This window comes from Haemorhous mexicanus, chromosome 1 (assembly GCF_027477595.1).
Source record: "Haemorhous mexicanus isolate bHaeMex1 chromosome 1, bHaeMex1.pri, whole genome shotgun sequence".
Taxonomy (NCBI): Eukaryota; Metazoa; Chordata; class Aves; order Passeriformes; family Fringillidae; genus Haemorhous; species Haemorhous mexicanus.
The window spans coordinates 100,050,258-100,070,716 of NC_082341.1; positions in this window are offsets into that span (position 1 = coordinate 100,050,258).

Sequence of the window (20,459 nt, forward strand, 5' to 3'; positions counted from 1 at the left end):
CCTTTGGTCATCTGATGATTTGGTACATTGCCTGTGAGGCAACTGGAGGGAGTAGCTCTGATGGGCAGCACATGGGCCTAGGAAGCAGTGGGAATATAGAGAAAATATGTGCAATTTAAAAGGGGAGACTAGTTCAAGAAATAGCTCTACCTGAAGAAATACCAGCCTGATAGAGAGGTTTGGTAACATGTGAAAAATGTTTAAAGAAAAGAGAGAGAGGGAAAAAGGGGGAGATATTTTACTAGGAAAACAGCAGTTTCACTGGGGCCTATTTGAAGAAGCTGATAACCTTTTCCAGAAGCTTGATGGTCTTCCTCTTCTTTATGAAAAACCATGTTCATTTGAAGAAATCATCAAATAAAAAAGGTTCAGTTTCTGAGTAGAAGATGAATATTTGTGGTACTAACATCTGCAGCGGCCTTTCAATTTACTAGACCAAAAGCAAAGAACAGGAGGAATTGGACCAGTCTAGTGGTTGAGAGTCTTTATGGCTTCCAAACCACACAAGAACTCATTTGTGCTGTTAGCATCAATTTATTACTTAGGGTGGCTCCAAGAAAAAAAATCTGCCTTTTTCTTAGACAAAGCACATCCAAGATATGATACTCTTACAAACTATTGCACATCGCATCTCCTATTTGCATTTCCTAAGATGCTCCAGTCTCATCCTCAGTATTTCAAAGTGTATAAGGACTACAGGAAAGAGGCCAGGACAGAAAGTCACATTGGCCTGAAGTGCTGACAAGCAGCAGAGTGGGAAATCAGAATCCCTTTGGTCTGCTGGTATCTAAATCCCCCTATGTCTGGGCACCTCTGCTGTGCTGCTGATCTCTTTTCCATACCATATTAAAAAAAGAAGTGTTCTGTGGATTGCCTGTGAATGCCATGGTCTCTGTGTGTGTAAAATAAGAACCCATTTTATTTTCTAAGAATCCTTCTCTTTGAAGATGACCTGTTCAGAATTCATGAAATATGATGGATTTTCTTCCTCTGGCATATGGATGGTTTCTCCTTTAATTTCATCTCCCTTCAGCATGGCTCACTCTATTTCAGTCATCCCCGCTGCCCACACTCATCCACCATTTCCCCTGTGCTTTGTGGACAGCTTCATGGAGCAAATCTGAAGAGAGATAGCTGAGGCTGATGCTGAGTTAAGAAACATTTAATCTTCATGCAGCTGAAAAGCAAATGAGCAGCCATTTCTCATAGTTAATTAATAGCACATGCTTTGTAAAGGGAAGTGCATCTTAGAGGCTGGACTCTCCTCTGGCTTTAGAGCAGTGTGATTCCACATGGCTCCTGTGGAGCCTCTACAGGTATTTTTCACAGGGAAAATAGATTCACATCCAGTGAATAGAAATTAATGTTCACATAAGGTGGTCCAGCTGACCATGCTGTTTTCATTCAAAGTACCTAAATGCTGAGCTCCCAAAAACAGTGCCTGAAAATGTGGAAGTGGGTTTGGTAAGTGCTTCTGGAGGAATTGGATCAAACCCAATATTTCCTTAAGAATATTTAGTCTTCTTTTCAGCACTGTGGGAGGTTTGGGCTGCTGGTTTGCACATTTTTTAAGTGCCTTTCCCTTCGAGACACCTAGGGCAAAGGCCTCAGGCACTTGATGTTATCTGTTTTCATAAGAAGAGTTTTTTCCATACCACAAAAAAAAGAAAAAAAAAGTGCTTCTGTGGGTTGCCAGTGAGTTCTGCGGACTCTGTGTGTGCAAAACTCCAACTGTCATCACCAAATAGCTGCACATAGAAAAAGAGTAGCCCATCTAATAAATAGATTTGTGAATAGAATAAACCAGGAAGGGCCCAGAATGGTTCAGCAGTTACCTAGGCATGCCAGGTGTGGTGGGCAGGATGAGAATCCAGATAAAACAAATATCAAAAGAATCTAAAGTCTTAGCTACAAAACTGAAGAGACCACAATATATATTTTAATTCTCTCAGGGGAAATTATGCTATAAGTATACTGAAGTATATTTTTTTCCCCCTCTCTCCCTAAAGTGCTTCAAAAGGAGCATTTGGGATCAATTTGCCAATCCTTGAAAAGATGCCTAGAAAGAGCAAAACAGTCAAAGATGACATGCTTGATACTGAGAGGTAAAAGTTGTCCAGTAGCTGAAGCTGCTTAGGGCAAAGCAAATTTCCAGGTGTAAGGGGATAATATTGTGGGGCCAAGAGGACTGAGAATGCTTTCACCCTCTCGCATCACCCCACAGAGCTCTGACCTGACCTCGCACATGAGGAGGCTGCTACACCTGAGCTGATGAGAGCTCAGGACAATATCTGACTTCGGGCTCCACATTCACCACCTTCCACACAGGAGTGGACTTTTGGGCTGGCAGGCCAAGGACTGAACCAAGAATACCAGGAATGTCACCGTGCCTGCCTCCCTGTGACGCTAAAGGTGGCACCTCTTCCTTTTCCTGGTGGAGACCTCCAGTCTGGTGGTCAGTGCAGCGGCAATCTGTGATTGTTTGTTTGTGCTCATCCTGCTGATGCTGCAGTCCATATATTGACTCGTCTGGGAGTCTCAGCTTCCAGCCATTCCAGGTCACTCCTGTCCCCATCTCCTAACCCACAGTTTCTGTTTGTGTGCGTCGGTGGCTGAGCATCTGTCTGCGGGGCACACCACCGTGTGTGGAAGCCTGGATGCCTTCAGAGCAGGCAGCTGCATTTGCAGAAGCTGGATAGAAGTCAGATGCTTAAAAAAAAATCCCTGGAAATCTTAGAGGTTCTTGGCTTTAAAGGCACTGAAAAAAGAAACAAACCAACAAGCCTCCCCACCTTTAAAGATGTGCTTGGCAGAGTGTTATAAACAAATAAAACCAGTTTGCCTGTGGGATATTTGATTCTCCTCGAAGATCTGCTTGCTTCTATGCAGGTGGTACCAGCTGATGCTGAGAAAGGAGTGATAATGTCTGGGGAAAAGGACAAAGAAATACTCCAGACTTTATCGAGTGGAGAGGTTGAGGTGGAAACACTGAGAAGCACCACACCAAAACCAAGCCAAAACAATACAAAATCAGTGAAAAAAAAAAAAAAGAAAAGAAAGTAATTCTGCTTGGACAATATAATCTGTTTTAAAATTGACCCTCTTTACTTTCCAACTGATTTCATGTTTTCATGTCTTTGTTTGGACATTTAATCAGTTTCTCTCGGGGTTTATCTGAGTGCTAAGTTGCACTGGTTTTATCTGAGTGTGAACTGATTTCATTAAATCACTGCAAGCTGGATACTTTTACTGTACTTTGTACCATTTTTATTTCTATTTACTCTGAATTAATTAGCACCAGTGTCAGGCTGGAGCAAAGCACATCATTCTTCAGCACAGTAAGTGTCCATTGGTTTAACTAAATCAGTACAAGTTCCAATTTAAGAGCAGCCAGAGTGGGCCAGGCTGAAATCCACTGGTATCCTGGTGATCAGAATATTCCAAAGCAGTACTTTGGTATGGGCACAGCAAGAGGACAAGCCCATGACATGCCCTTTTATGAATCAGGGGCTTCATCTCTTTTTGCTTGTGGATGCTCTATTTTGATAGGACTTTTTGGCTTGTTTTCCCTTTTGTTTTTTCCAAGGGCGTGTTCATCTCAACACTTACCCAGTCAATTAGGCATCTGACAAAGAGGGTTTTCTCATTCTGCACTTGTATAGGTCTGTTGAAAGTTTTCTTAAGGAAAAAACCCTCTTGCTCCTACACTTCTAATGTGCTTGGGATCCACTCTTTCCAGCTGTTAGCATTAGGTGGCCCCACCTTGTCCTTGGTAAAATGCAATTCAAAGAATAAAATGTGGGGTTTTTGATACTTATCCAAGCTTCTGCTAAATCAAATATTTAGTATCTCTAGAGCAGATTTAAGCCTCCCTCATTTAATAAACAGTGTTTAATATTGCCCTGACTTCTCAGCTTGTACCTTTCAAGCAAGACAATAAAACTCCCACACAGGCAGCTGGCACTACATGTGTTTGTACACAAAAATGAAGAAGCAGCAAACAACTGTGTGTGGATGAAGGCTGAACTTTCCTCCACCAACCAGCCTGAGATCCTTCCAGGATTTTGTTTCAGTTGTCTCTCTTTCCCAGAAGCCACATTTGCTGCCTTTGCTGGCAGGTTTGGCAACCTGATGTCACTTATGCTGTTAAAAGCTGCAAGTAGCAATTCCCACCAGAGAAGGTGGCTTCTCCCACCCCATCCTGGGTAACCCAGGGCTTGTAGCTCTTTGCTTCTGATATGTTCACTGCACAGCTATAAAAGCGGCACCCCTTTCCTTTCCCCATCCTGGCTGAATGAGCACGGAGGCTGCTTTGGTCCAGAGAGCGGCTTGCATCACCTCTGGAGAGGCAGTCTCCTGATGCGGGCTGAGGTGGAGGCAGCATCACCACAGCAGCATGGTAAGGTGGAAAACAATCACTTCTCTTAAATCCTGAGCCTTGTCTGCCTCTGAACACAGGACTTTGTCTCCATGAGGCGAGGGGGGGGTGGGAGGGAGTAGCAGAGAGGGCAGGGGTGCAGGCAGCCCCAGTTGCTGTTGTGCACTGTATAAGGTAACCTGAGCAGAAGCTTCCCTTCCTGCTCACAAACAGGCAACACTTCACCTCTGTTGTGCCAAGAGGTTTTCATTTTACTATGCCTGGCATAAACTTTCAAGATCTTAATGTATTATGTCAGGAAAATGAGCTTTATTTCATACTTCCAGCATTTGGTGCTAGTGAGGAAGAGAGAGAGAGAGAGAGAGAGGAGGAGCAGAAGGATGCTATTAGCAGCAGCGCTGCTGTGGAAAAAACACCTGGACCTTTTCCCCCTGCAAGAGCAATCGAACGCAGAGCCTCTGTCACTTGCTAGGGACTGTCACCTACCCACTGGCACTGCAGGGATGGGCCTGATGGGCCAGATTTAATGAGGAAAACGATGTTGCAGGTGATGCAGGGAAGGCCCAGGGCTCCACATGTTCCCTCATGATGCTGGGGGTACAGCTGGGTGAAAAAATCAGCCCCAGAAAGCTTGGCAAGTGTGAAACATTGGTCTTGCTTGGGCTGTACTCTGCCACTGGGTCAGTGGGCACCAGCATTGCCCCAGCTTCAGAGGGAGCAGCCCTGCCATGTCACAGAATTCATGTGTCCAGAGAGCACTGGGACACAGGTGCCTCCTGCCTTATTTATTTCTTAGTATTATTTTTTTCCAGGTAGCACTTTGAAACCCACTCCTAACCCACTTGCAGCTCATAAGAGGAAAAGTGGAAGATTTCCACGAAAATCTCAATAGCTTCAGCTGTTTATCCAACAACAGGATGTGGATTTCAAATCTGCAATATATATATTTAGAGGGAGAGAGGGAGAGAGAGAGATAGTGACATAACAGTAAAAGGAAAAGCAATTTACCGTCTGATTTTTATTACGTATATTCTCAGCAGGCAAACAAAATGTATTCACCCACCCCAGTGACCAGAAAACAATATATTTCTACTCTTATCAGACACAGGCGTTGACTCAAGGCAGGGGCCTAGGGTTACCCATCCCAACACAGCCTTCAGATTCGGCACAATTGATACATGAACACAGGTTTTGGTGCATGTCCTGACCTTTTAAAATACCTTTCACTCATTGTCTCAGGTCCTTAGATGAGAAAACCTGCTCTGTAGTCTGCCAGCAGCCCATGGGTGGTTACAGGGATTTGCCCATTGCTTTTGTGTAACACAGCTTTGTTGGGCTCACAGCAGCACTTATGCCCAAGGAAGCTCTTGTGCAATGTCCTTGGATAGCTCTTGGCTTCTGGGAGGAGTCTAGGTGCCCTTATAGTTTGAAGAGCTGCTGTTTGCCTTTTGGGTTGACTCAGCCTCATGGCAATACCAATGGCTGTTTTGTGAAAGCTGTGCCATGCAAGGCCTCTTCAAGATGGAGCTTATTAAACTTCTGAGCTTGACTTTTAGAGAGTGAGAGGAAGAACAACCTGGCTCCCCAAGCTGCCATCCACAGGCCATGGACATGAGCCCACCTCGAGGAAAGCACCGGGCTGACAGCCTAGCTCCAGTCACTGGCTGAAGCAGGTGACTGGGCACATCTGGCCTGACCTCTGGACACGTGCCCTTGGGGACAGGCACAACCTTAGGGTACCAAAAGTGGTCGCTGCAAAGAGGGCACCAGAGGTGGTCACCGCAAAGGAGGGCACCGAGCCCCCAGTGCAGTCACTTCTGCCCCAGGAGGAGCTCAGGCCCTGGGCACGTTTCCCTCTGCTGCTGGGGACAGCTGCCCTGAGAAAGCTTGTGGCCTCCCTGTGCCCATCCAGACAGAGCTTCATATTTGGAGATCAGCACGTTTGTCAGAATGGTTTCCTCCTGCTGGCTTGCAACCTTGCCATAAAGCTGCGATCACACCTTCAAACAACCCCTTGTTCATGGAACGTATTTCAAAGACTGGCAGATCTGGCTGGCAGAATGGGGTCCCATATATGAATTAAAGTCTTTACTTTTTTCTTCCAGAAGTTTTCAAGAGTGCTAGTGACAGAGGAGGAAGGGAGGGAGGCAAATTAAAAACTTTTTATACATTAGGAAGGTAAATGAAGCAAGTGAATGCAAAGACAAAGAGATGAAAGTCATATTTTATGGTAAACATCATGCAAGAGCTTCTCATTGGTGATGGGTGCGCAAAATAAGACACCAGAAGCCAATGAAAGGAATGGTTGTTAATACTCTGTCTAGAAACAATAGTTAGTATTGTGACTTTCTTTTTTTCCCCCACTGATTAAATAATTTATATCAGAATACTTTTGTAATTTGAGTCTGTCAGATGGGAGCTCTTTTATATATAAATATATTTTTTCTTTCCTGCTTTCTAATTAGCAAGGTACAAAAGAGAACAGTAATGTATTACACAAGTGGAGAAGTGACATTGTCTGGAGAGCCTGGCTGTGTCCCGATTCCCAACAAGGAGCGCTGCAATGCCGTGCTCAGGAAGCCCAGACTCCCCTCCTTTCAGCAGCTAAAGAGTTAAAGAGACAGATCAAAGTGAGAAAAGGGAAAATTTTCCTTTCAGGCTTTGAAACACTGTTGCCACCATGGAGAAGAGTAGTAGAAAATTAATAAGGTGGTGTTGGAGCAGATGCATGACCTGCAGTATAGTACAGAGGGCAAGAGTTCAAATATAAATAAATATGTATGGCTGTGCTATGTCTTATTAGATAAGAGTGCTGTCTCGTAAGCAGTTTAGGTGCAGCGAAGTGGCATCTGTAGTACTTGTGAGACAAGGAGCTGTACCATAAACAAGCCTTCTGATTAAGCCGGGGATTTTCTAAGAGGCCAGCAAGAGCCAGAAGGGAGATTCACCATTCCAGCTTTCTGGGATCAAGGTATCAGGCGTGGCGGGGGAGAGGGGGTGAGTCTCCTGCAGTGATCCTGGTAGGATTGCCATCATTTGGGTGGCAGGACCACTGGGTTCAGCATCCCAAAAGATTCCCCATGAACAAAACTCCCATCTGTTTTAAGGCAAAAGTTAATATGCCATACTACAAGGTGCACAGCAGATGTTAAGTCTCCTCAGCTTCCATTTCTCCAGATCAAAACTTCAGGAGACATCCTCTTACACAGTATATAGATCTGGGGGACGCATCTCAGAGTCATTGCTGAACATCCCAAAGCCAGTAAGTGCTTGGGCCAGGGGACAGTGATGGCAACTGATGCAGACCCCAGCCTTCTCTGAGAAAAGCCTGAGCTCCTTTGTGCTCAGATCTACCTCAAATAAACCTAACAGAAATCATCTCACAATAATTTCTCAGCCACAGGCTAATTTGAAAGTTATATTCAAAGTTATATCACTATGATGAACTCTGTTGGGGTTTTTTTCTGCCTTGTGAAAAGAAAGGAAGCAGCATTTAGGACCGAACTGAGCTGATTACAAGCAGTCTTAAGGAAAAAAAAAAATTGCCACAGACAAAATAGAGATTATAATTCTTTATCAGTTACAAATAAACTTCACCCCAGGTTTTCTACTTGAGTTGAGCTTCCCTTCTATTTTTCAGCAAAATATTTCTCAAATAGTTCCAATGACCCAAACCAAGCATTTTTCACAAGATTAATTTCTCTGCTGCAGAAGTTCATTTATCCCAAGGCGGACTCCGGCACAGACATGGGCAAGGCTTGTCAGGTAATGTGGAAACAAATGTAGGCAAAAGACAGAATTGGTTCCACGCAAGTTTTACCCCTCCCCATGGCACCTCCCTTCTTTACTTTTATAGAGGGGGATTAGTGACATGGATAAGCCACGGGAGTAAAGCTCGTGTGGTTTGTACATGTCACCAGAACCCCTACAGAAAAATGCAGCTTTATAATATGTACAATTTCGGTTTAGTTTATAATTTATAATACCTGGGTACCAACAAAAAAGCTCAGACACTAATGCAAAGTTTTTAATTTCTTAGTGCGTTGACATCACTTACTGTCTTTCTCAATGTATTTTTATTTGTTTGATCTTCTATAAATTTTTCTCTTTGTTCTTCAGATGGAATAGCAAATCTAGTTCATTCTGAAGACATTCTGCTGCTATAAAGTAACTGAAAAACCTTTAAAAATTTAGAGTTTTAAGTGTTATATCATGTCCAATAAGAATATTTGTATCATTACAGGACATGGTATCACCTAGTTCTGTGGGAATAGGAAATTCCACTAATATATAAGATTATCTTTTTAAATTATTTTAATGCAGACAATCTATTGGAGTAAAGGAACTAAATATTCTATTCCTATTTCTGCTCTGTTTCAGTGTGATTTTGGCTACATCAACCTTTGCAAACCTTTCTTTCTTTCTAACACCTTCATATCGAGGCAGCACAGCTGAAGCTTTTAGTGCAGATTCTGTTCATGGAGTCAGATTTCTAAGGTTGTGGCACTTGCTGACTGCCTGTCCTACTTTCATCTTACCCTGGCTGTGCCTGAGCCACAGCCATATGAATATTTTGAAGTGAAGCTGGAAGGTATCTCTTTCCATAGACCTGTGATCAGACCAGGTATTCAGCTGTCAAGGAAAAGAAAAGGGACAATGGTGGTTGACAGTAGGTGAAAATTTGAGGATTTGGGGTTTTGGGTGGGGAAATTTGATCAGGTCCTGAGCAGGAGGAAATGGTTTGGGCAGAAGAGGGCCAGAAGGCATCAGGATAGAGGGAGGAAGGGCATAGGAGTCAAGACATACGGGAGGGCCAGAGTTTTTCACCCAGCATGTGGCCACAGAGGACATCCTGATGAGTGTCTTTGACGTGAATCCCACCAGGATCAGGAAAATGGGCTCAGGAGCATTGTTCTCCCTCACTATGCTTGCCTGTTACCTCCTCCACCACCTTCTCAGCAGGGCCTGCTGCCACTCAGCTACAAAGCACCTCAGCCTCTTCCTTTACCACTGAGAGCTCTCCTGACCAGCCCTTTTACCTTCTCCAGACACAGCATCCCTCTAGTCTACATTCTCACATTATTATGTATTCTCTTCCTCCACACACACACACACACACACACACACACACACACACACACATACACACACGGAGAGAGAGAGAGTTAAAAGAAATCAATGAAGAATCAGTGGCCAGTAGAATGATGAATAATAAAAGAACACTCTAAAAAGAGCAAAAAACCTGTGAACAGTTGTGGGACCGTTGCTAGAGACAGCTCACAGCATTGCAGGGTTTAACAAAGGAAGATCAGAAGTGTTGACTAGACACTTTTGTTCTGAATTTGCAATGAAGCTGGAGGGTGTATCTATCCCGTCTGACGTTTCTGCAGGAGCAGAACGTTTATCTCTGCAACAAAGGAAGATCTGAGGCAGCACCTGCTAAAATTAAGCTTTCCCAAAAACAGCTCTATTAATTTGTACTCTGGAGTTTTAAAGCGAGTGGCTAAGGAACTTTCTGAAACACCCTCATTAATAATTCACAGATGTTGGGAGAATGAGTTAATTTTGGAGCCTGAAGGTCAGCAAACACTGCTCTAAAGGAAAAAAAGAACCTGCTAGAAAGAAGAGAAAAAAAAAAAGTAATAGAGAGAAGTAGAGAACCAGCAAGGCTGACAGCTCCAGATACACCCTGGAAACAAATTTTTAGGGCAACTATAATGAAAGATTTAGAGTCTAAATATATATGCATATACTCATATAAAACAAAAGCTAGCCATAAAAAGTGTCAAGTGGTAGTTCAAGTCCTTCCCTGATGTTTAGGAAGTGAGGTTTCATAAACTCATATTATCAAGGCTGTTGCTCAGGCATCCAAATGATAGTTTGGTGCCTGCGTGCTGCTCACAGTTGGAGGCTGATCTGGGGAGGCCCCTGTGCCAGATGTCCCTGCATTCTCAGGGAGGACACAGTGGTCCCACATGATTCCACAGGGCCATGCTGCACAAGGCGCCCATGGGAACATGTGGGCAGCCCTCCAGGCCTTGCCCAGGTGTTTGAAGTGAGGCTGATGGCACATTTGAGGTCAAGAAGAAGCTTGCCTTTGGACCATGGGGGCAAAACCTGAAGCTGCATCTCTGTGGCTTCAGCAACCCAAATGGCTGCTGCCAGGTAGGGGTTTCAAATCCCTACTTTTGTTTTAGAGGATCCACTTTCTTGCAAATCTAAACGGCATTTTTATGATTATTTCCAGTTGTTACATGATTCTTATTATAGTTCAGCACTGACGTCAGCAATAAACAATAATAGGATTGTGAACTATTGCTCTTTCTAATAAAATTATGTTTCTTCTCTGTATTATAAATCTAATAGCTATTACATCAGTACCCATAAATATATATCATTGCTTACCTTTTTAATATATACAGGGCATTGCATGCCCCAACAGAAAATAATAAGATTTTTTTTTTATAAGTTAGCCACAGCCATTATTAGATCATGAATGCCTAATAAGTAGAAGTAGAAGATATAATTAATGGACAGTTTTCATATCGTTTCTCCTTTTGAAGGAGGAGAAAGAGGTGGCTTTCACCTGCTTTTCTTTCCAAACTAGAGCTGCAGCCTATATCCTGTCCTCTGTGTTTCTCCACACTTTTCTTTATAATTTCTTTCCCTTTCTTTTTTGAGGCTAAATGCTGGTAAAAGACTACTGCACAGGGCAGTACAATTTCTCCAGTGCAGTGCTATCAAAATCCCCCTCTTTAGAAAGAGCCAAGAAATAGCCTTTTCCTCCACTGGTGCTGATGCACATACTTGCTCTCCCTGTGGCCAAGCATCTGGAGTGCCTCCCTTGCTCTCTGTGGGGGATGTCCCCTTTCACAGCCCCCCCATTTTTTTGTGATACCCTCATTGTCCGTGCCCTCCCAGGTGGCCGAACCTCCTGATGCCCTTCCCAGGTCTCTGGGGTGTGAGTGCCTGAAGGCTTGATGATGGAGGCACATGTCCCAGGCAGGGTGACCAGCCCAGCCATTTCCCAAAGCCCCCAGCCTGGTATCCCTCTGTGAGCCCATGGAGCCTTTCTGGAGAGGACGTGCCTGGCAGCACCCCGGGGCAGCCCATGACATGGACACGGCTGTGATCTATGGAAACGTGTGCAAGATCTGTATAAATAAGGCAGATTCCCCCCTCCACCCCCCTCCTCCTCCTCCTCCTCCTCCTCCTCCTGCTCCTCCTCCTCCTCTCCTCTCTCTCAGCACTGATTAATGTGTTGAATGAAACCTTTAAATGTTTGATTTCAAAGCAGAGGGATTTTTTCCCCCCTTCTTTCCACCTATCTGTAAAGAAGGGAAAAAAAAATCCTCGATCATGTGGGAAATGTTGATTTTAATGGAAAAATTGCATTGTGCTGACTTTCATAGAGTAGAAAATCCACAGAGTGAGACTTCAGGCTTGGCACCTGCTCCAGAACCTTCCTGATGAAGCAAAGGTTGTCTTCATTAAGAGCATTAATATTCATGCAGCATGGTAATTTTGACACAGAAAAGGTCTCTGTAACCTTTTCTTGTGTGAGAATTTTTTACTTCTCAAGGAAATTACAGTCCAGCAATGACTTAATTAATGCTGGGTTTCTTCAGCGGATTTTGAAGAGCTGTCAGTTTGGGCTTGCAGTAGCTGTCAAGCAGGGAGAGGGCTCTGGCTAGGTAGATTGAAGGGAAGGAGGGAAGACACCCTGGCCCCCAGCGCAGATCTTTGTGGCTGGGGTGGAGTAATGGGGGGGAGGTTTGGGGGCGCACACACCTCCCACATTAGTTTTAATTTACCTGCTTTCCCCACTGCTGGCTCATTTATTACTGGTTTAAAGAACACAGCTTGAATTAGTCCTTCATTTCTTACTCAGCTTATTTGTTATTTGTATCATCATTACTACTGTTTTATAAAATTCATTTTGCTCTCCTCCTCCTCTGGAAGTTCTCAGGAGAAGCCCCCTTTGGATATTGCACAGCCACTGTTGCAATGCAGGGAAGAAAGAGAGAAGCCTCCTTCTTCTTTTAACAAAATATTTATATATGTGCATATACATACGTAATCAGATAAAAATACTCTAAAGAAATGAGATGTGCTGCCAAAGAGGAGCAGCGGCAAGCGGTATTTTTTTTTAAATCAAAGTTTACATTCTTCCCCAGTGATGTCAGTCATGTTTGCAGACAGGGCATTTCTCACAGAGGAGAAGGAGGGAGCTTCTGCTTTCTCCTTCTTTTCCTTCCTTTGAATTTTTTGAGTATGTTTTCAAGACAACCTTTTAGGATCTCTCTTTCCCTGACGCTGTTTTGTTTTTTCTTTTTCCAGATTGCTCTGATGTGTCCTGTAAACTTTCCCAAATGCAGGACTTCTCTCAGTGCAGTACTTTTCTGCCTTCAGTCCCTCTGCTTATCCCTCTCTGCCAAGGCACATTGCATCACCAGGGAGCTGCACCACAGCCTCCTCCTTCCCGCTGAACAAGATGAAGGGAGCTTCAGCAGCAAGACCTTGAAGGCAAATGCAACTCAACACTCCAGCTGCAAATCCCCCTCCACCCACAAAAAGCTTTGAGAAGATATTGAATCTTTGCTTCTGCACCAAAAACTTTCAAAATATTCATGCTTTCTTTGGTAGCCATATTCAAAGTATGTTTCACCTGGAAATTAGTGGTCCTAAGGCAAGGCTCTCTAAGTTTTCAAAATCTGGATGAAAGGCCCTCCTTCCCAGCACCAGGAAATGCAAGGGATTTTTGATTATTCTCTGGTGTAAATGAGGCAGCAATGTTAGGCCAGCACTTTGTTCAAAGGTGATGTAGAAGGCTAAAATGAACATTTAAATAATGACCTTGAGGTATGAGCATTTTGAATATTTTAAGAAGGGAGACTGCATATGACATTCATTTCAGCCAGCTGTAGCCCTTTATTTTTTATTTCTTGTGTTGTCAGAAGTGAAACTCAGAAATGAAATCCCAATGATGTGCTGGTCCAAATTTCTGTTTCAGATGTTGGCACCTTGCACCCAAAAGCACGCTGCAAAGTAAGTGAAACCAAGGCTAATAGCACAATGATGTGCTGAGTGACATACGTAATAAAACTGAAGGACATCTTGCTGAAAAATATACATTACACTATATGTGCATGTGGGTAAGTATATAGATATTTTTAAATAACTTGCACATTCTCTTCTATTCATTTTACCTCTTCTTTAGCCACTGATCATTTGCTGTGGACAGTCCTAGCTTGCAGGACTGACTGGGCTCCAAACCAGAGGAAATTGATACCTGAAGAAAACCCCAAAGAAAGTGATCAAGAAAAGCAAATGTGTTCTGTGGCCACCTAGACTCTAAATCTCTAAAGAGTTCTTCACCACCCCTCAACAATGCTAAAAAGGGAGATGCTGCTGAAATATAACTGGTTTGGGCAACAAATTGAGTGTTTGTTGTACGTTGGGTAAGGTGATAAGATGGTCAATAGAGTGGAGAGAATACCAGAGTGCCAGTCAGGGTTTGGTGTCTTTCTAAGTTTTGGCCTCTTTCTAGGTTTGCTTTCATTAGACACCACCTTCCTCCACCCTGCCTGCCCGGTGCTGTCCGGAAGCACTCATCTGCCTTACCTGGGCTGATCCACTTGTTTCAGAGGTTACACCTACTTATTCTCTCTGTTGGTTCACCTTTTAATATAGTAATAACTCACATGTTTTGCCAAGTACGAATCAGCACTTTTCCTAAGGATGATCTCACAACACTGGAGTCCAAGTGAAGAGATGGCAGCAGTAACGGGACTAGGGACCAGGATCAACTGATCTGAAAATGTCTCAAATGAAAAACATATCTAGCCCCATTCACACCCTAACTGAGCTTCCAATTTCTGATTCCTCACAAAAGCCACACACCTCTGGAAGGATCCTTCTTTTGCTGAAGAGCAGTGGTTTCTTGCAGAATATGGTTTCAGTAATAAACCATTTGATCCAGTGCAGCATCCAGTTCCACTTCACAAACCTCTCCAACTTGCCTTTCCCATACGAGAGAAAAGAGACAAGAACATTTTCCTGATCAAAATATGACCTCTTTTCAGGTACTGAAGCTGTGCTGGAGTAAAATGTGGTTTTATTTATGCGCACAGGCTAGGATTGCTGCAAGGGGAATTTTCTAGTCCAGGGGACAAATAATAGGAGTTGTATTTCTTATCATCACAGCAAATGAAATAAATACCCAATATTTCTTCCGCTTAACAAAGTAAGTAATTAGCAGTGCCATAGTCAAGGGAACATGCAGGTAAATGGAGCAATAATTGGGGTGATACAACATTTGCCCACTTCTCAGATGAGGGATAAGGAGCAGGCCAGAAGTGAACCCGCATTTTATTTACTGCTACACCACTGGTAATTAGACAGCTTGCCATAATGGATTAGCAGCAACCAGTGACACCCCTTATCCCTGGCAGACAGAGCAGTGTGCGCCACAGAAGAAGCTGTTAAAGGCCAAGAAATACAAGTGTGTAAAAGATAAGAATAGCAAGTGCCCTCCCCATGTCAGGCTGACTGGGAGTTGAAAGCAAGCAAGAAAGTCAATCTTAAAATATGCCAGTTAATTTTAATGACATTGAAATTTTACTGACAAGTCTGAAGTATTTTAAGTAATGTCAGAATTATCTTACTTGGGAGAAAACTGAATTTTTATGATCATTTTTTTATGTATAAGCTGCATTACTGTTTTATGAGGGAAGCCTGTCAATTTGCCTGCTTTGAACAAAACACCTCTGCAGAGATGTACCCATTGCACGATATATTCTGCTCCATCCCCAGTGGAAGAGGGTATGTCGGGAAGGATCCGCACGGGCTGCGCTCACGGCTGTGCTGTCTGCGCAACCTCGCTGCCAGCCTGGAGCCAGGCTGATCGACAGCAGCTCCCACACCCCGGGGCAATCCCTCCCAAGGCACGGTGCCTTTGATAGAACCCTGCTTTGCCAGCACTGTCGTTTCCCCAGCGTGAGCCTGGCCTTGCACAGGGATGCTCTCTCACCAAGGCAGCGTGAGCATCGGCACGAGGAGTATGGAGCCCTGCATCATCCCAGGTAAATGAGAGAAGGCCTTGGCTTGTTCACTTGATTGACTGATTGATGATCTTCCAGCCAGCTTATAAATCTTCACTTACCTCCATGTCTTTCTCTGAACTGAGCACCAAGGAAATACTGACCTCTCCTCCCTGCGATGCACAGGGACAGGGGTGCTTCCCAGCCAATGCATCCACCCAACCTCTTCAGGGAAAAAAGAGGGGCCATAGGATTTAATAGCCCACCATGCAGTGCTGTTGGGATTTTTAAAACCATTTTTTTGACATTAGCACTGGTTTTATTCCTGAGCAGCCATCCAGTTAATTCATAAACACACAAGTACCTAGGTGCACATCCCACCCCTGCAGAAGCAATGTCTAATTCAGCAAGAAATGAAACCCAAACTGCTCCTTAGAGCTGGGATATTCCCTCCTGGGGTCTTGGTGCCTGTGGTCTTTTTCTGAGACCAGCAGCATTGTTTTTACATCTTCTCCAGATGCTTTCTACCAACAGATATTGCTCACATTATTTTTCTGGCCCCATCTGAGAGTCCCTAGTCACCTGCTAGTCTGCTCTGCAGCCTGGTTAGTGCAAGTGCCCGTGGAGAGAGCAATACTTGCTCCTTCTCACTCCCTGTTTCCCCACATTATGAAGGCACCTCTCCTGTGCAGTGTTCAGCCCCCAGCAGCCCCTGGTCACCCATGTCAGGGCACAGCCTGATCTGGTGGTTTAACCTTTTGGCAATGACTGTAGGATGTAATCTGGTGGTTTTAGCAGTAATCCCATCCTCCATTAAAAGGTTATAGCCTTTGAAAATGGTCTCTATAGACCCTGCTGTGTTCATCCCTACAAAGTTCGATGCTTTTTCCAATGTGCAAAGCCCATCATGGAAATTCTTCCCCTCTGCCTCTCCCCTCACTCCTGTCTGCCACATGACAGCCAACATGACTCCCAGCTTGGGGAGGCATTCAGCAGGGCCCCATGCCCTAGCTGGCAAAAAAACCCCTTCCTTCTGCTGGTGGGCCTCCCTCCCACCCCTATTCCCCACTGCCAATCTCTCTATCCTGCTTAATGGCATTACAGCCATGAAATATGATTTTCTTCCAGTTGGGAATAGGAATTTTGCCATGTTTTGCTGAGAAGCACATTTAATATAAATAATTCCTACTGTTCACAGGCGCCCACTTTTATGTAAAGGTTTATGCTGAGCCCACAGCAAAGAATTTAGGAAAAGGCTATTCATTAAGACCCTTACTTGTCTGTCACCTCCAGAGATCCCCCACTGGCAGAAGAGGTCATGTAATGTCTTATTTATACCAATCCTTGCAGAATTAATTTTCTCCACACCATTTTAGCACACACCTGGGTGTTTTTTCCTCATTTCTCTATTTGTGGTGCTTTTTTGATTTTTTTCCCCACCCCAAGTCACTTGTTCTGATCCTAGCATGAAACATCCAACCTTTTAAAGAAATCATTCATTTTTTTTAAAGGTTGAACATGTCATAGGAAGTTGGTGCACCTAATATTAAATCCCAGCTGTTTCTTTCAAAGTTCTTGAGCGCTGGGTAACTTGCAGAGGTGCTCAAGCACAGAGGGTCAACGTGCCACAGAAAACCACAATGGAAACCTATTTTTTGAAATACATTTATGAAAGAGTTGTATTTGAGGTTGGGATCTGCTTTGCTATGTGGTTACTCATTTAAGGGGTCAAAACCACAGCCAAGGAATGCTGCAATAGCCTTGTTAGGGCCTTAGAAGCACGCAAATGTCCAAAATAAGGGCTGAATCCTCTTAGTTTGTGTACCTCAGCCTCGACTTGAAAGACGATGCACAAGGTTCAGGAATGGGCTGTGACAGTTCTGCTGTTTCCCAGGTGCTCCCCAGGAGCTGTTCAGAGGAGTCCTCATCACAAATATGCCACCACACCATGGATCTTTGCTGACAGCCTTGGTGCAGGCACTGCAGCTGTCCTGTCACCAAGGCAGCACTGACACCAGCAGCTAGTAAGGGCACCCTAATCAGGTGGAAGAAGGCTCAAGCACCAGTGAAATTATTTTTACACCTCCAGTTTATGCAACTGCATTTGGTGCTTGGTTTCATGTGAGTTCCATGGCTGTAAATGCCAGTGTCTGTGCTGTAGCCCAGGGCTTGGCAAAGAGGGCAAACCGAAGAAGAAAACACTACAGAAGGACAAAAAAAAAAAAAAAAAAAAAAGTAGAAAAGTGACCCACTTTGAGCAGGAGTGCTCTTTGTGAGCTCACAGAGCTGGCAGCAGAGGGGAGGCCACCAGGAACAGTCACCTGGAAAATGCACATCCTGTGTGCCCAGCATTGGGCTTGGAGGAACTGCTGAAAAATGTGTTTCCCCTTCCCAGCTCAGCCTCAAGCCCAAACCTGACCCTGGCAGAGCAGTTTAGTGACCTGGCATGGTTGGCTTTAGCAACCAGCACTCTTCATGGTTTGGAAATGTCACACCCTAAAAGGCCTTTCCTGTGAGCTGGGGGACAGAACCGAGTACCTCTGCCACCAAACACAGGTAAGTGCTCACATTTAAAGATGTCCACTGACACACAACAAATCAGGACTTACTTTTTCAGAAGCCACAAAACAGAATGTAGCAGACCATTCTTAGCATGTGGGTGGGTGGGTACACAGGCTCAAAACAGGCAAAAGTGGGTGGTGGGTGGGAGCTGAAAGCTCGGCCTAAGGAGCCTAAGCAGCAGCAAGAGAAAGACGGAAGTGGGAAGGAAAGTGGAAGTAAGGAGAGCTCTGAATATCTCAAGAAGAGACAACTCACAGGACAGGACATTTTGACAGATAATGACGAGTGATGGGGAAGCAACCTTACTGCAAAAGCCAGGCATGCAAGGACAGGGAAAAACTTCATGGTATATTTACACAGAAGAACTGATAATTTACAGACCATGTGCAGAAGGGATTTTAAGAATTGGCTGGTAATTTTGGGCACCATATGGAAGAGCTGACAGACTGAGACACCTTCAAGTTATTTGAGTGTTTCATTTTTGGAAAACGAGACATCCACGAGTTCTCTCAAGTTTAACCTGCATCACCTCTGTCCAAACTTCTAGCACCAGACCCAGACTAATGCTGATCTCCTGGAGTACTTGTCCTCATTTCTGAATCAAGTGGCTTGAGAGTGAGCTGTGGCTGCAGTGGTCTGTACCTCCACACAACACCCAGCCAGGCCCCACATGGACACATGGATGCTCTTGCAGCCCTTGTCCTCAATCCAGGCAACTCTCCAGGTGTCAAAAAGGCAGAGGAGGCAGGTCAGGCTTTAGCAGTGCCCCAGTGCTCTTACAATGCTATTCCTTGTTTATTCACGTCTAATTTTCCCTTCACAGCCCTGTTAAGAGCACCCTGAGTCCCCCAGAAACTTGTACCAGGATAGCCCATGCAGCAGTGAAGATGCAAACAAATCAGCCACCAAAGACCAGCCCCTGCAAAAGCTGCGCTGCCCCGTGGCCTGGCAGGACCTGCAAAGGCTACAAGATGAATTTTTTTTTAATTTAACCTTGCTTAACCCTTGAGCTTGGGCTACCTTCAGCTGCCCCAAAATGATTGATAAAAGACTCTGCACGGTATCACTGATCTCGGGGGCAGTGCAAGCTGCTTGGGTTCCGTGCACACATATGGAAGAGCTTTGGAGTGTCAGATCCAATACTCAATCGCTGTATCAGCAAAGGTGCAGTGAAATTCACTTTACTGCTCCTTGAATATGTTATATTTAAGACTGCCCAGAAGAGGACTCAAGTCTCAGGGCCATTATTTGGTTAAAAACTTGGAGAAGTAATTTTCCCTCTTGTGCTATTAAGCATGTGGTTTTCTTTATTTTGAGATCTCACTTTGCCTGGGTATATACATCCATATATCTCACAATGCTTGTATGGAAACCATACACAATAACAAAACAGCCTTATGTACTGTTAGGGCTGGTTTTAAAATTTACGGGGTACAACTCTCTCTTTTTTGGGTTTTTTTTTTTCCCTTTTTTTTTTTCCTGAAAAGAAAAATTCTAAACCAGTTCCATACAGTTAATGTTCTGTTTGGCCTTCCATTAAAAAGATACTGTTAAACCAGTCCCAAAAACACTAGCAAGTGAGTAAATGTTTAAACCACAAATCTCTCTCAAATCCTATGGGAAGGAAGGGGGTGGGGGACTCTACCAGTTCCAAAATGGCAAGATCATATATCAGAGGTGAATAATAATGTGCAAAAATATATGTTTCAAGAAATAACCCAAACTAGGAGGGGTAGGAGGGAAAGGACTTTAAGGGATGAAAAATCTTTATGCCAGTAAAGATGGAGATTCTGAAAGTGTACGTCTTGCTAATGGAGTGGAAATAGAGAGAGAGAGAAATAAAAAAAAGGAGAGAGGAAGAGAGGAGAAAAATAAGAGGAGGAAGAGAAAGAAGAAGAAACAAAGCAAAAAAAAAGAGGAAGGAAGGAAGGAAGGAAGGAAGGAAGGAAGGAAGGAAGGAAGGAAGGAAGGAAGGAAGGAAGGAAGGAAGGAAGGAAGGAAGGAAGGAAGGAAGGAAAGAAGGAAGGAAGGAAGGAAGGAAGGAAGGAAGGAAGGAAGGAAGGAAGGGAAGGAAGGAAGGAAGGAAGGAAGGAAGGAAGGAAGGAAGGAAGGAAGGAAGGAAGGAAGGAAGGAAAGAAAGAAAGAAAGAAAGAAAGAAAGAAAGAAAGAAAGAAAGAGAAAAAAGGAAAAAGGAAAAAGAGGAAGAGAAAAAAGAAAAGAAAGAAGGGGGGCTGACTGGGAGCAAAATAGCAGGGTGACACCCACCCTGGCTGTAGCAATGCAAATGAGGCCTCACTGAACTGGAGTGCACAAAGCACAACTGTATATTCCGTACACGAGACAGTTAAAAATTTGAACATAAGGTAGCATTTCCTTTATCATATCCCATAAAAATAGCAATTTGCTAAAGCCCTTGTAGCACAGTATGGAAGGTGGTGTATTTTACTGATAATGTAGAGATGACAGATAGTCCTATA